Source organism: Eumetopias jubatus, unplaced genomic scaffold (genome assembly GCF_037043125.1).
Source record: "Eumetopias jubatus isolate StellerSeaLion01/CBP00866 unplaced genomic scaffold, mEumJub1_p1.0 scaffold_11, whole genome shotgun sequence".
In the NCBI taxonomy this organism is placed as follows: Eukaryota; Metazoa; Chordata; class Mammalia; order Carnivora; family Otariidae; genus Eumetopias; species Eumetopias jubatus.
The window spans coordinates 78,427,774-78,441,186 of record NW_028274817.1 but is presented as its reverse complement, the minus strand read 5'-3'; the positions used below and the strand labels follow the sequence as shown (position 1 = coordinate 78,441,186).

General features: G+C 37.4%; 1 pseudogene; it reads right to left on the bottom strand.

Annotated features, from left to right (window-relative positions):
* Positions 1 to 368: 368 nt before the first annotated feature.
* On the bottom strand, positions 369 to 501 carry LOC114200793 (U4 spliceosomal RNA; annotated as a pseudogene).
* Between the last annotated feature and the right edge of the window lie 12,912 nt (positions 502 to 13,413).

Here is a 13,413-nt window from a genome sequence, read left to right as displayed (position 1 = left end):
GAAGAACATATATTCTTAAAATGTCTATACTACTCAAAGCTCTCTACACATCTAGTGTTCTCCCAATCAAAATACCAACAGCATTTTTCACAGAACAAGAACAAAGAATACTAAAATTTTTGTGAAACCACAAAAGACCCTGAATAGACAAAGCAACCTTGAAAAAGAAAGGCAAAGCTGGAGGCATCACAAATTTGGACTTCAAGTTATATTATAAAGCTGTAGTGATCAAAACAGTATGGGACTGTTTAGAGACATATAGAGCATTAAAACAGAAGAGAAAATCCAGAAATAAAACCAACATTATATGATCAATTAATCTTCTGCAAAGCAGGAAAGAGTATCCAACGAGAAAAAGACAGTCTTTTCAGCAAATGGTGTTGGGAAAAATGGATAGAAAGATGCAAAAGAATGATACTGGAACACAAATTCAAAATCAATTAGCAATAATCGCGCCTCGGATAAACCTCATTGGCTACAATACTGCCACTGCGCAAAGCTACAAATTCAAAATCAAAGACCTAAATGTGAGACCTGAGACCATAAAAGTCCTAGAAGAGAACACAAACAATAACTATTGACATCAGCCATACCAAGTTCTTTCTAGATATGTGTCCTGAGGCAAGGGAAACCAAAGCAAAAATAAACTATTGGGACTACATCAAAATAAAAATTACCATATGGTTTCACTTATTTGTGGAACATAAGGAATAGCACGGAGGACATTAGGAGAATGAAAGGAAAAATTAACGGGGGGAAATTGGAGGGGGAGACAAACCATGAGAGACTATGGACTCCAAGAAACAAACTGAGGGTTTTAGAGGGGAGGGGGGTGGGGGGATGGTTTAGCCCAGTGATGGGTATTAAGGAGGGCACATACTGCCTGGAGCACTGGGTGTTATACGAAAACAGTGAATCATGGATCACTACATAAAAAACTAATGATGTATTGAGAGACTATGGACTCTGAGAAACAAACTGAGGATTCTAGAGGGGAGGGGGGTAGGGGGATAGGTTAGTGTGGTGATGGGTATTAAAAAGGGCATATACTGAATGGAGCATTGGGTGTTATACGCAAACAATGAATCATGGAACACTACATCAAAAACTAATGATGTAATGTATGGTGATCAACATAACAAAATAAAATTATATTAAAAAAACTAATGATGTACAGTGACTAACATAATAAAATTAAATTAAATTAAAAAAATAAAAAATAATCTAATCTAAAAAAAACAAAAACAAATAACTTCTGAACAGTGAAATAATAATCAACAAAACTAAAAGGCAACCTGTGGAATGGGAGGAGATATTTGCAAATGACATATCCCATAAAGTGTTAGTATGCAAAATGTATAAAGAACTGATAAAACTCAATACCCAAAGACAAAAATCAGAGAGAGAGAGAGAGAAATCAAGAAACAGACTCTTAAATATGGTGAACAAACTGATGTTTACCAGAGTGGATGGTGTTGGGGGATGGATTAAATAGGTGATGGGGATTAAGGAGAGCACTTGTCCTGATCAGCACAGGGTGCTATATGGAAGTGTTGATTTAGTATATTGTACACCTGAAATTAATATAACACTGTGTGTTCACTAACTAGAATTAAAATAAAAACTTTTTAAAATGATGCAAAATATGGACTTGATTATTGGCAAAAAAATAAATAATAATTCCCTGTATTATATTGCACCTCTAGTAAATATGTACATCGTATTTTTATGAAATATAATTTTCTTTCTACAAACTACTTTAAATACATGTATAATTTTTAAATTAAAATGTCCCTGAAAATTTTGGAGAATGTATTATACACCTACAGATCTACATTATAATATATAGTATTTATTTTGCAAGTCTGCTTAGATAAAGTCAGTAGGAGGTGATGATGTGTTAAATGTGCACAAAATTCAAACAAAGATTTGATTTGATTCTGTTCTGATCTTCAATACTCTATGAATCTGCTCCTATGGAAGAAACATTTCTATCAAATACAAAATAAAAACAAAAAATTTAAAAACAGGAAATTATATTTGAGGAAGCTATTCCTAAAATTTAATTCATAAGTCCTTCTTTGAACAAGATTTGGGCCTCTTGAAATCGTTATTCTATGCAGCATCCGGGCTTCACGTGTGTAGGGCCAATTAAGAATGAGGGAAACTAATGTAACATTATGTGTCAACTATACTCAAATTCTTTAAATTAATTATTATTTTTTAAAAAGGAGTTTCCAGAAACTAAGAGAGTTCTTAAGGAAAGGCAGGCAGCTTAAACAGCAATGCTCCAAAGAAGCTGCTTTTTATTACAACCTTTCAGTGTACAGCTGAAAGTCCAATGTAGCTGAAAACCAGAGCTGTAAGCCATTGACATTCCTTTGCAGGCACACACCCAACACTATTTGCATCAAACTTAAGTTTTTATTCCCTGGAATTTCCTCCCACCCCAAAGCCCCTGCCCACTTCACTACCTTACCAAGAGCTACCAATAAATTTCTTTGGTTAAAGTGAAATCTATGGTCAAAATTCAGCTTCTGGTCATCAGAGACCAATTCATCAACTGTCCTTTCACCTCCCCCACTGAATACTCATCAAGAACACCAGTGAGAGCTCCTTTTCTACCAGACCTCTAAATGTTGGCATGCCCCAGGCTCAGCCTTCAAACCTCCTTTCTTCTTCATGTATACCATTTCCTTAGGTGATCTCATTCAGTCTCACATTTTCAGATATCTCTATATGCTAATGACACCCAAAGTGCCGCTCCAGTGGTTCCACCTGGACATCTAATAAGCAACTCAAATTCAATATGCTCAACACAGAACTCTTATTTTTTGTTGGAATAAATTTATTTCATCTGTCTGTAAACAAGGTATTTAATAGTTATAGCACTTTTAAAATGCATATTAGATGAGTTAGACTATATCCTAGATTTAACAAAGTATAGGGAAAGAAATGGACAAGTCAGCAAGAAAATTTGTTTTAAATCTGTACATTATCCATGAGGCCCAAATGATAGAAGCAAATACCAGAATATCTCTATAGTGCCATTTGAAACAAACCTTTAATAGGTCAGTTAAAATCCATCTCACAATAGCAACAGTTCATTTTAACAATAGTATGGCGCATGGGGCACCTGGCTGACACAGTCAGTAGAATATGAGACTCAATCTCAGGGTCATGAGTTCAAGCTCCATGTTGGGCATGAAGGCTACTTATAATTAATCAAAAACCCCCACAGTAATATGGCACAGAACACATATGAAAAAATTCATCACAAGACAGTGAAGTCCAGGGGCACCTGGGTGGCTCAGTTGGTTAAGTGACTGCTTTTGGCTCAGGTCATGATCCTGGAGTCCTGAGATTGAGTCCCGCATGGGGTTCCCTGCTCAGCAAGGAGTCTGCTTCTCTCTCTGACCCTCCCCCCTCTCATGTGCGCTCTCTCTCTCTCATTCTCACTCTCTCAAATAAATAAATAAATAAAATCTTTAAAAAAAGACAGTGAAGTCCACAATAATGCAACTTCATAATAAAAATCCAAGCTACAAATAAAAATTAGTCCTATGAAGAACAAACTGAACACACTCCAGAAGGTAATGTTGGGATACCTAATGTCCATAATGTCAGCCTTTTTCAATTTTACTAAAGAGTAGAGCCGGTGTGAAAAGAAAAAGACAGGAACAAAAATCTGAGTTATTACAATGATGGAATGTCCCTGGAGATTCAATCAGTATGGTTACTGTAAGGTTCATGGGAGGAAGTGCCTTTTGCTCTTGTTTTGCAGTTGCAGTCTTCATGTATCCTGTAGACAAAAGGTTTGTTTCTACTCAAGTGCAGCAACAATACGAAAAGCAAACTACCAGGCACTGCATAAAAGATGGAAGTAAACCAAATATCTATGTGCAAAGGGAAAGGTGGGAAAAGAGGAGTGAAGGAAAGATGCATGCACTTTTTCCTCCCAACCATGTGCTACAAAAGGAAGACTAAATGAGGTAAGTAAATGCTCAAAGTGCTGAACAGACATTGATCAAATTAGAGACTGTTCAACTGGCACCTTGCTTAATATTAACCTATTTTAGTTATTAATATCCCATTAATTGCTAAGACAAAGTGATGCCCAACTTGGCATGCCCCCTCCCCCCAAATTTCAAGGTATCATGCAAATCATTATTGTGCTGCAATTATTTTGCCAGATAAGGGGTGGTTACAGAAATGGCTAACATACAAATGGTCCAATTGGGCAAACAGAAATTGTGCCATTAGAAAATAGGTAAAGAAAAATTAGCTACCATCTATAATCTGGTAGCACTGTAACCATAATTGGGGTGGTGATGAAGACAGTGGCTAAGTAGATGGGGAGAGGCTGCTTACACATCAGAGCTCCTCAAGTATAAAGAGATTTCACATGCTTTCTTGTTAAGTGTCAACACAGAACTCGGTTTTACTTCCAAACCCCAGCGTCCTTCTTCCATGTTTCAGTAAAAAGCATCACCATCTACTCTGTTATGCATGATAAAAATTAAAAATCATCTTTGGCTTTTCTATTTCCCTCACTTCCAACATTTGGTCTATTAGCAAGTCTAGTCAATTCTACTTCTAAGATAGATTTTGAATCTGTCCACTTTTTTGTCTCCTCTGCTGCCATCTAAGCCCAACAATTATTATTATTATTTTTGTTTGGACCATGGCAACAGTCTTTTAACAGGTATCAGATCTTCCACAGATCAGACTGACATGACTGAGATGAAAATGGTTTTTGCCCAATATTCCTCTAACAGTCTAAATTTGCCTCTACTTCAGGGACTTTGCACTCGCTGGCATGTGTCTGGAATTCTCTTCTCCCACATAACTGGCTGGTTTCTTCTCATTATTCTAGGAATCAGCCCAAAGATAACCCAATATAAAAACTTCCCTAAGTATTCAATCAAAAGGATCCTCACCCCGTACATATTCTAGTCCCTCTCTCTTCATTATCCTGTCTTATTTTCACTATAACACTTATCATTAGCTGAAATAATCTTGGTCATGTATTTGTTTACAGGATTCTTATAAATATCTCACCACTAGAATGTAACCTCCAGGAAAGTAAGATGTTTTTCATCTTATTCACAATGATATGCTTATCTAGTATGTGGTCAATAAAATATCTAATGAAAGGATTATGGACTTTGGGGCCTAGAGTTCCTCCAAACTAGTAGTGATGCTGGTGGGGAGTAGGGGTGGTCATTGACCATAGATCACATATAAATAGAAGATAATTTAATTAACTGAGGGGAGAATAATTAACTGAGGGAAAGAAACTGAACAATGTTTAGTATGTCTTAGGTACCTATCTTAATGAAGTCATGATACTTTTGGGTTCATTTCTCTCTGGCAGGTCACTTGAAAAAATATAAAGAATAAAAATAAAAACCCATGTAACTATCTCTCCACTTTATCAAATTATAACATGATGCTATATTTACTTAACCTCTTATTTGAAAAAAAAAGATAAAATATTACAAATGTGCCTCGGGGCGCCTGGGTGGCTCAGTTGGTTAAGCGACTGCCTTCGGCTCAGGTCATGATCCTGGAGTCCTGGGATCGAGTCCCGCATCGGGCTCCCTGCTTGGCAGGGAGTCTGCTTCTCCCTCTGACCCTCCCCTCTCTCATGTGCTCTCTCTCTCTCTCTCATTCTTTCTCTCAAATAAATAAAATCTTTAAAAAAAAATATTACAAATGTGCCTCAAGCCAACTGAATAACACTCCAAGGTGCCATTTCTCTCCTTCCTAGAAGTAACTACTATCATAAATTTGTTGGTTCTTATTCTCATGCATATTTTTTATACTTTTCGTATATATCTCTCCATACTTCCAATCAGTACAGCCAATATGTTTTAAAATTTTATATAAATCTTATCACATTATATCCATTCTGCAATGTGCTCCCCCCCACTCCAATATTGTTTTTCTGAAATTTATTCATGTGGCTCTAGGTCATTATTTAGCACTGCTATAAATGGTATCAGAATACCATAATTATCTGTTCTGTTGATTGGTATTTGGGTTGTTTCTGTTTTCTTTCCCTGTATTCATGATCCTGTCTCCTTGTACATATGGGTGAGAGTTCATTGAGATGTTTCTTAAACTTTAATGTACATACAAATCACCAGGAATCAGGTTCTGATTCTTCAGGTCTGGGGTGTGGATTGAGATTATGCATTTGTAATAAGATCTCAGGTGATGCTGTTGGAGCTGGTCCGTGAACCACACTTGGAGTAGAAAGGTTTTAGAGAGTCTATATCCAGTAGTAGAATTACTGGAACACAGGTTATGTAGGTCTTCTACTTTACTAGTAATGCCAAACTATTTCCAAAGTCCTTGTATCAATTTATATTCAGAGAGCTCATAGTCTTATACATCTTCACCAGCAACTATTTTTTTTTAAACTAATTATGTTCTCCACTGCAATCTTTTTCCCTGGATGCATATGTGATCCCCCTTCATTTATAAAGTATGTGGCCACCAGAAGGGTTGGATCCATCCTTAACAAAGACAGCTTCTTGTGATCTACTATCCTCTTTCTTATGTTTTCCCCAGATGGATCCAGTGACCCCAAGAGCCTACCAATGTCCCACCAAGGTGGAGCATTGGGCAGGCAACTGGATCACACAGTGAATGGGGGAGGAGGATTTTAATCAATTTGAAAACTTTTCTTTTTTTAATATTTTATTTATTTATTTTGACAGAGAGAGAGACAGCAAGAAAGGGAACACAAGCAAGGAGAGTGGGAGAGGGAGAAGCAGGCTCCCAGCCAAGCAGGGAGCCTGATGTGGGGCTCAATCCCAGGACCCTGGGATCATGACCTGAGCCAAAGGCAGACACTTAATGACTGAGCTGCCCAAAACTTCGCTTTTCTTGATGGCATCATTCCTGCTAACAGACACCGATTTCTGAAGGCATAATGAGTTAAAGCTATCAGCTAGAAGCTAACTGAGGAAGTAGAGACTAGAAAGAGATTCTGGTTGAACACACAACAACTGAATATTACCATGGCCAGAAAGGAGGAGAAAAGAATGCTAATAACTTTCTGTCATTCAAAGTCTAGCACTATTTACACTGGAATTCAAAGAGATGGCTGAAAGAGGACAGGGCCCTCTGTTAGACTTCTGGGTCTGACCACTGCATCTTTGCTTCCTTTTGATGGAATGCTGTAAATCCTTGAGATATTTATTTTTTCTAGCCATGCCTCAGTTAATCTGATTTTTTTCATTGATAAGTATTTGGCTACCCTATACCCAGCCCCATTATGGGTGCTAGGATGAGGAGAGAGAATAACTCAATTGAATTCCACCCACAAATATTTATTGAGCACCTTTTATACACCACAGCTGGAATGGATTCTGCCCTAAAAATTCACAAACTAAAGGCAAAATTTACACATAGATTAGCTAAGCCATCCAGCTAAACACTCAAAAGATATTTTTCAAAAAGTATATGATTTCCAAAATGGATGAAGTAATACCATATTTCCTCATTTCTAAGATATATATTTTTTTCTTTTCTTTTCTTTTTACTTTTTAACAGCTCTGATGACTCATCAGGATTCATCTTATAATTGATGTAAATTTATAGTGTGGCATTTTATTTTCTTGAAAAGCTATTATCAATCCATGATGTGATTTACAATTAGAAGTCTCTTCAAATTAAGGCAAAGCAATAAATGTTACTGGAGTTCCCCATGGATAGTGATAATCTTACAAACAGATCATATTTGGTAAATAGAAAGGAAGAGAAAAAATTCCAGGTTGGAAGGCAAGCACAGGCAAGTCACAGATACCAAGTCTCTCCTATTTTCTCCCTAACAGAGAAAATTGTGGGAAAGCAAAATTCCCCCCCACACAAGCATATATTCATTAGTGAAAACAGAAAATTGTGTTGCATAAAAACAGTTGCTGAAAAATATGGAATTTTCAACAGAAATGCCAGTAATCCAAAATTTCAGGGTGAGGGGTTAACTCCTAGTCAAAGTATTTTCTAAAGACTTTATAAGGTCACTGAATCATGGTAATTACATTACTTCCCCTTAAACTGGTCATTTAATAACTGATCATTTTTAATAGCATAACAGAGATAACCTCCTTGTTTGCCATTTCTGTATTCTTGTCATAAAGAAGCAGAGCTTTATTTAAGCAAGGGAAGCTTTCATAACATTGCCAACCACTTATCTATCTAGGTAGAGAGGGCAAGTCACCTTTGAATAGATATTATTCATTCTAAGATTAGTTCTATACACTTTTGGCTGGGTATACAAGTCAGTAAGGAACAGGCAGTTTTGTTTTTGTTTTGCTTTGTTTTTAGTGATGGAACAACCACATAGTCATATGGGAAAATATAAATTTAGACTTCTACTTCACATACAAATAAACCACAGATGCATTAGAGATCGAAGTATAAAAAAAAACAAAACTGTAAAACTTTTAGAATACACAAGGGATTCCAGCAAATCACAGCAAATCCAGCAAATCACAAGGAAAGATTCTTCAATAATATAGAAAAATATGCACAAACAATAAGGAAAATGCTAGTCCATTTGGCTACATCAAAAGTTAAAATCTTCACCATGCAGAAATTTTTATTTTGGTGTAGCCCTCCCAATAGTTTAATTTTTCTTTTGTTTCCCTTGCCAGAGGAGACATATCTAGAAAAATGTTTCTATAGACAGTGTCAAAGAAATTACTGCTTCTGTTTTCCTCTAGGAATTTTACCATTTCAGATCTCACATTTAGGTCTTTAATCCCACTTCAAGGGTGTGTGTGTGTGTGTGTGTGTGTGTGTGTGTGTGTGTGTGTGTGTGTAAGGAAGTTTCATTCTTTTACATGTAGCCCCAGTTTTTCCAACACCATTTGTTAAAGAGATTGATTTCCCACTGTATATTCTTTTTTTTAATTTAAAAATTCAGTTAGTAAACATACAGTGCAATATTGGCTTATGGGGTAGAATTTAGTGATTCATTACTTATATATAACAGACAGGGCTCATCACAAGTGCCCTCTTTAATACTCACCACCCATCTAGCCCATTCCCACGCCCACCTCCCAGCATCAACCCTCAGTTTGCTCTCTATCATTAAGAGTTTCTTATGGTTTCTGTCTCTTCCTCCTTTTTTTTCCTTTTCCATCTTCCCATATGTTATCTGTTTTCTTTCTTAAATTCCACATATGAGTGAGATCATGTGTTATTTGTCTTTCTCTGACTGACTCATTTCAGTTAGCATAATACACTCCAGCTCCATCCACATCATTACAAATGGCAAGATTTCATTATATTTGATGTCTGAGTAATATTCCATTACATACACACACACACACACACACACACACACACACACACACACACACTCATTCACTCACACACCAAATCTTCTTTATCCATTTATCAGTCAATGGACACTTGGGCTCTTTCCATAGTTTGGCTATTGTTGATAGTGCTGCTATAAACATTGGGGTACATGTACCCCTTCAAATCTGTATTTTTGTATCCTTCGGGTAAATACCTAGTAGTGTAATTGCTGAATCATAGAGTAGTTTTATTTTTAACTTTTTGAGGAACTTCCATACTGTTCTCCAGAGTGGCTGCACCAGTTTGCATTCCTACCAACAGCACAAGAGGGTTCCCCTTTCTCTGCATCCTCTCCAACACCTGTTGTTTCTTGTGTTGTTATTTCTAGCCATTCTGACAGGTGTGAGGTGGTATCTCATCATGGTTTTCATTTGTATTTCCTTGATGATGAGTGATGTTCAATATCTTTTCATGTGCCTGTTAGCCATCTGAATGTCTTCTTAGGAAAAGTGTCTGTTGAGGTATTCTGCCCATGTCTTAACTGGATTATTTGTTTTTTGGGTGTTGAGTTGAGGAAGTTCTTTATAAATTTTGGTTATTAACTTTTTATCTGATATGTCATTTGCAAATATCTTCTCCCATTCTGCAGAATGCCTTTCAGTTTAGTGTTTTTGTTTGTTGGTTTCCTTTGCTGTGCAGAAGCTTTTTACCTTGATGAAGTCCCAATAGTTCATTTTTGCCTTTTTTTTCCCTTGCCTCTGGCAATGCCCCACTGTATATTCTTGCTTTCTTTATCATTTATTAATTAACCATGGAAGTGTGAGGTTATTTCTGGGCTCTCTATTCTGTTCCATTGGTCTCTGTGTCTATTTTTGTGCCAGAACCATAGGGTTTTGACTACCTTAGCTAAGGAAACTATCAACAAAACAAAAAAGCAACCTACTGAATGGGAGAATTTGCAACTAGTATATCCGATAATAGGTTAATATCCAAAATATATAAAGAATATCTTACAGGGAAGATGGCGAAGGACTATGGGGCCCTACTTCAACTGTCCCCCTGAATTTAGCTGGATATCTACCAAACCATTCTGAACACCCACTAAATCAGCCTGAGATGTAAGAATATATATCTGGATCTCTACAAGCAGAAAATCTCTTGCGGTCTCAAGGTATGAAGGGCAGAGCCATGATTCTGTGGGCAGATATGGGAAGATAAACAGAAGGGGGAGGGAGCTACCATAAGCTGGTGCAGGGAAGGTGATATAACACCAGAGCACAAAAGCGTCCCATGCTGGGGACTAAACAGAGACTCACAGGCCAGTAGTGACAGGGAAAGGACTTTAGTGCACTCCCCAGACAGGATACAGGACCTGTGGGTGCATGTGTGTGAACGGGGTTTGCTCGCAGTTTTAGAAGAACAAAAGGCAGAGAGATGTCTGGCCCTGAGATCAACATCTGGGAGAGTTGCTATGGGGCACACAACTGGGGAGGCTGCGGTTTTTAGCAGCACAGACAGAAACAGAGACTGTGTGTCCTGGAGAGCTCAGTGAAGAGCAGACTGTGATTTCTCTGTCCTGGGACAGAGGTTTGGGTGTGGTCACTTCTGCCCTGACTCTCAGAATAGAGGAGGAGAGCCTCCAGAAAACAAAAGCTCAAAAAACCGGTTTTCACTGAGCCCACACCCACCCCGACAGGGGGCAGGGCAACTATTCCCAAGTAGGGTTGCCTGAGTAACAGCTCAGCAGGCTCCTCTCTCAGAAGACAGGCTGGAAAACAAGAGGACTACAACCTTAGGGTCCCTATAAAACACGTGAATCTTGCTTGAGATGTGGTTAATACTTTGGACTCTGTACATTCCCTCAACAACCTCCAACAGGATTACTAAGAAGAGGAACCACCAACAAAGAAAAGAATCAGAGGCTGTGGCCTCTTCCATAGACTTATTGGATATGGATATAAGCAAGATGTCAGATAGACTTTAGAGTAACCATTATGAACTCAATATCTAGGCTTGAGAAAAATATTAGTGCCAATATAGAATCTCTAAGGGCAGAAATGAGATCTAATTGGGCAGAACTTAAAAATGTTATGAATGAAATGCAGTCCAAACTGGATACTCTGATTGGCAGGGTAAATGAGGCAGAAGAACAAATTAGTGAGCTGGAAGATAGATGATAGAAAAGAAGGAAACCAAGGAGGCCTGGAAAAAAAAAAAACAGCATAAAGCCCAAGAAATCAGACAGAGAGATTAATGATGCCATGAAATGTTCCAGTGTCAGAATTATTGGGATCCCTGAGGGGATGGAGAGAGAGAGAGAGAGAGGTCTAGAAGATATAATTGAGCAAATCTTAGCTGAGAACTTTTCCTAATCTGGGGAAGGAAACAAGCATTAGTGTACAAGAGGAAGAGAGGACCCTTCCCAAATTCAATGAGAACAGATCAATGCCCTGACATATAATAATAGAACTCGCAAATCTTAGATCCAAGGAAATAATCCTGAGAGCAGCTAGAGGGGGAGAGATTTCTTATGTATGGTGGGAGGAACATCAGAAAAAGTCAGACCTGTCCATAGAGACCTGTCAAGCCAGAAAGTCCTGGCAAGACATATTCAGGGTACTAAATGAGAAGAATATGCAGCCAAGGATACTTTATCCAGCAAGGCTCTCATTCAGAATGGGTGGAGAGACAAGGAGCTTCCAGGACTGGCAGAAACTGAAAGAATATGTGACCACCAAGCTGCAAGAAATATTAAGGGGGGTTTTATAAAAGAAGAAAGACCCCAAGAGAAATATAGACCAGAAATTACAGACACAATCCATAGAAACAGGGACTTCACAGGAAGCATAATGGCATTAAAATCATCTTTCAAAAATAACTTTCAACCTGAACAGCCTAAATGCTCCCAAGAAACGGCACAGGGTTGTAGAATGAATACAAAGACAGAACCCATCCATGTGCTGTCTACAAGAGACATATTTTGAACCTAAAGATACATCAATACTGAAAGTGAGGAGGTCAGAGAACAATTTTTCATGCCAATGGACCTCAAAATAAAGCTAGGGTAGCAATCGTCATATCAGACAAATTAGATTTTAAGCTAAAGACCGTAGTACGAAATATAGAGGGACACTATATCATACTTAAAGGGTCTATCCAACAAGAAAATCTAACAGTTGTAAATATTTCTGCCCTGAACATGGGAGCAGCCAACTACATAAGCCAAATGTTAACCAAAATAAGAGTCATATTGATAAAAATATGCTAATAGTAGGAGACCTCAAGACTCCACTCACAGTAATAGACAGATCATCTAAGCAGATGATCAACAAAGAAAGAAGATCTTTGAATAACACACTGGACCAGATGGACTGCATAGATATATGAACATTCCACCCTAAACAACAGAATACCCATTCTTTTCGAGTGCACATGGAACTTTCTCCAGAATAGACTACATACTGGGTCACAAATCAGGTCTCAACAGAAACAAAAAGATTGAGACTATTCCCTGCATATTTTCAGACCACAATGCTTTGAAACTGGAACTTAATCACAAGAAAAAATTGGGAAGGAATTCAAACACTTGGAAGTTAAAGACCACTGTGCTGAAGAATGTTTGGGTAAGCCAAGAAATCAAAGAACTTAAACAATTCATGGAAACCAATGAGAATGAAAACACATTGGTCCAAAACTGATAGAATACTGCAAAGGTGGTCCTAAGGGGGAAATACATAGCCATCAAAGCCTCACTCAAAAAAGTAGAAAAATCCTGAATGCACAAACTAACCTTACACCTAAAGGAATTGGAGAAAGAACAGCAAATAAAATCTAAACCAAGCAGGAGAAGAGAAATAATAAAGATTAGAGCAGAAATCAATGAAATAGAAACCAAAAATAAATAAATAAATAAATAAATAAATAAATAAATAAATAAATAAACAAACAAACAGTAGAGCAGATCAAAAAACTAGACACTGGTTCTTTGAAAGATTAATAAAATGGATATACACTGGCCAGATGTATCCAAAACAAAAGAAAAAGGATCCAAATTAATAAAATTATGAATGAAAGAGGAGATATCATGACTAA